The sequence below is a fragment of the Echinops telfairi genome, unplaced genomic scaffold (genome assembly GCF_000313985.2).
Source record: "Echinops telfairi isolate 266 unplaced genomic scaffold, ASM31398v2 ScPeMD7_7466;HRSCAF=8504, whole genome shotgun sequence".
In the NCBI taxonomy this organism is placed as follows: domain Eukaryota; kingdom Metazoa; phylum Chordata; class Mammalia; order Afrosoricida; family Tenrecidae; genus Echinops; species Echinops telfairi.
In genome coordinates, this window is record NW_022111366.1 from 6,524,002 (window position 1) to 6,527,326 (window position 3,325).

Below are 3,325 nucleotides of genomic sequence, written 5' to 3' on the forward strand. Positions count from 1 at the left end.
CCCCCGTAAAGATTTACAGTCTCAGAAACCCACCGGGGCAGTTCACTGTGTTATAGGATCACTGAACACCAGGACGGACTTAATAGCAGGGAATTTGGCTTGGTTTTGGCAGAAACAGGCAGCAGTCCTGCACTTAAAGGTGGTGGCCAATTACCCCATGACATAATTCAAAGTATCATGACACCATTCAAAGTGGTCATTGGCCACCATGGTAGTTGGATGGGGTACCACTACCTGTTTTCTCCTCAGGTCAAAGTCCAAACACAAGACATTTGCTTGCTATGCAGCGTGCCCACCACACGGTTTTGTAAGCGATGACTGAGCCTCGTTAAATCGATTTAAAACCCTGCTTTCCCAAGGCTGGTATTCCCCCAGGGACTGGTCTCTCCTGAGAAGGTAGCCAGGACACTGGAGACGAAGCTCAGGGGCAGCCTGGCAGAGTTTCTTCCGAGACGGTTTGTTTGCTTATTCTTCTGGCAGTCCCTGGTAGATTCAATATTCGCATATTGAATATGCTATGTTCCGAAACACAATACTGGCAAAATGGATTATGCTGGAATAATTCCTGGGCACTGGATGGACCAGTTTAGTGTGACACCCAGGGCACCTTCAAGGAGGGCCCGGTCCCCCCCCCCTCTCCTCCTTTCTCCTGGGTCCCCTTCCCCGGACTCCAGTGCAAGCAAGGACCGCCGAGGTCACGGGACGAGGAGTCGGAGCCAGCTGAAAGTGCCTGAAACAGTTCTAGTGTATGCATGCCTTGGCCCCAGCTTACTGGGGCTTCAGTAACGCAGTAATCACACAAAGGCTCTTGGAAAGCAGGAGAGAAAAGCGACTTTGTTCTGCTCTCGCCCAGCGCAGTCCCCATCCATAGGTGTTCCCACAGAAACTGGCCACTTGTCTGTTGCTGTCCCTGGGTCCCCCACCCTCCGGCTCCCTTGCTGAGGCGCCATAGATCACGGAGAAGGAAGGGGACCGGCCGAGGAGGAGGACAGGCTTTAAAAACACAAGCAGACTAGGAGGGGAGCAGATTGGGAAGCCGGCTGCTCTCTCTGCCTCGACATGGTTGGCCTCTGCAGGAGGCTGCATCCGCCTCATCAAAAAGCCATCGTGGGCCCAGTGTGACCCTTACTGTACTGCAGCCAGAGCGTGGGTGGCTGAGAGATGCAGCACAGCTCTCTGCGGCTCTGCACCAGCCTGCGGAGTGCCAGCGGTGGGTGGGGAGAGGGCAGGAGGCGGCCCCTCAGCATCAGCATTGCATTGGCTCCTGCTCTACCCTCTCCTGTCTCATCACAACACCCCCACCAGGCCCACCCTCCTTGAACTGGCTTCTTTCCCTGCCACTCTTTCCTCTCTTTAACACATTACCGCCAAGTCAATTCTGACTCAGTGACCTTATAAGACCGAGTAGAATGGCTCCCTGGGGTTTCCAAGGCCAGGCTCACGTACTTTTGGACCTGTTGTCAGGAGAGACGGGATCCTGGAAAAGGACATCATGCTCTCTTGGTAAAGGGGAGTGGAGGGGCGGTGAAAGAGGAAGGCCTTTGATGAGATGGGTTGACCCCATGGCGCCCACAGTGGGCTCGCGCACAGGAATGTATGTGAGAGTGGCTCAGGAGCAGGCAGTGCCGAGTCTGTTGCAGGCAGGGCCGCAATGGGTTGGAACCAAGTCAGCGGCACTTACCAACAGCAATCTTTATGGATGCAGGTGACCACATCGCTCTCCTTTGAAGCAGCTGCTGGGTTTGAACCACCTACCTTTTGGCCAGCAGCCCAGTTCTTCGCCGTTGTGTTACTAGGGCTCCTTCCTCCCACTTCTCTTTTATGCAAAAGAGCCAAATCCAGGGCTGGGTGAGAGGTCCGGGCTTTCTGATGGGAGAAAAGGTCGTGCTCTGTTTTTAATGACCGATGCGGCTACGAAGCAGCCAAACAGCAAGCTAGCCCCTCCCCGCCGCCCCAAACACAGTGCCATCCAGCTGATTCCAACTCGAGGCAAGCCTCTATGGGGAAGAGTAGCTCTAGTTCCAAGACTGATCTCGGTGGCACAGCGGTCAAAGCGCTCAGCTGTTAACTGAAAGATGAGTGTTCTGTATCCACCAGCTATTTCCTAGGAGAAAGATATGGTAACTGTCTCTGTAAAGAGTTCTGCCTTGGGAACCCTGTAAATCCCATGAAGACACCAGTCTGAGAAGGAGTTCTCCTCTGTGTCTGTAGGAGCGTCTCTATGAGTCAGAACGGACTCAATGGCCGTGGAGCTGTTTTGTTTTGAACCTTCATACGAGCAAGTCCCCAAACCTTTCTTCTGCAGTGTCACTGGGTGGGTTTGAACCAACCTTTAGGCTAGTAGACAATGCAAATGATTTGCACGGCTGAGTGTGGAAAAAACAAACCAGTGGCTGTAGAGTTTGCTCCAACCCACGGTGGCCCCTGTGAGCAGAGCAGAACTGTGCTCCACAGGATTGTCAACTTTGTGACCATTTGGGAGCGGATCACCAGGCCTTTCCTCTGCTGCACCTCTAGATGGGTTCAAGCCACCAGCTTTTTGGTTAGTAGTTGAGTGGTTCACCATTTGCACCCCTCAGGGGGCACTGTGCTAGGTCTGGGAGGAGTGGTTAATGCATTCGGTTGTATGCAGAAGTGTAGGGGGCCTTGTGTCCCCCGGAGGCTGTAGCTCGGCCTTCCCTTGTATAAGCAGCATTTTCTGCACCTAGGTCAACCTGTTTATGCTTTTTAAATTATAGAATGAAAAACAGAAGCTTGGAGAGGAAAGTGATGACAGCATGGGAACATAGATGGCATCCTGTTGGAAGACGATACCTGTTGTTATTGGTGCTACAGGAAAGACATGCCTTATTTGTAATCTCAATTGCCCTGGTGGCTCAATTGAGCGCTCAACTCCTGACTGAAAGGGTTGGTAGTTTGTCCCAGATGAGTCCCAACCCCGGAGAGTTTTATCATCAGCCCAACTCCTACACCCATGGAGGAGGAATCCAAGCGCGAGGTCATAGCGAGGTTACTGCCCTGTGGGGGGCCAGCACGCGTGTGCGAGGAGTTCACTCACCTGCTCTGCACTCCTGCATTTCATAAGATGCACATTTAAAATATAAAGCTGGGATGAGATGTTCGTGAGTTCTTACAACTTTTGGAGAGACCCATGTGTGGTCTTACACAGATGGGTTAAATATAAATTAAAGTTTATATCTAACTTAAATATAAATGATGACCTAAATGTAAATCCTAGAATCAAAAAGACTGTCAATGAAAAAATAGGAAGAAACTTAAAGGCCCTGATACAAGGCACAAATGTAATGAAAACTAGCCACCCTAT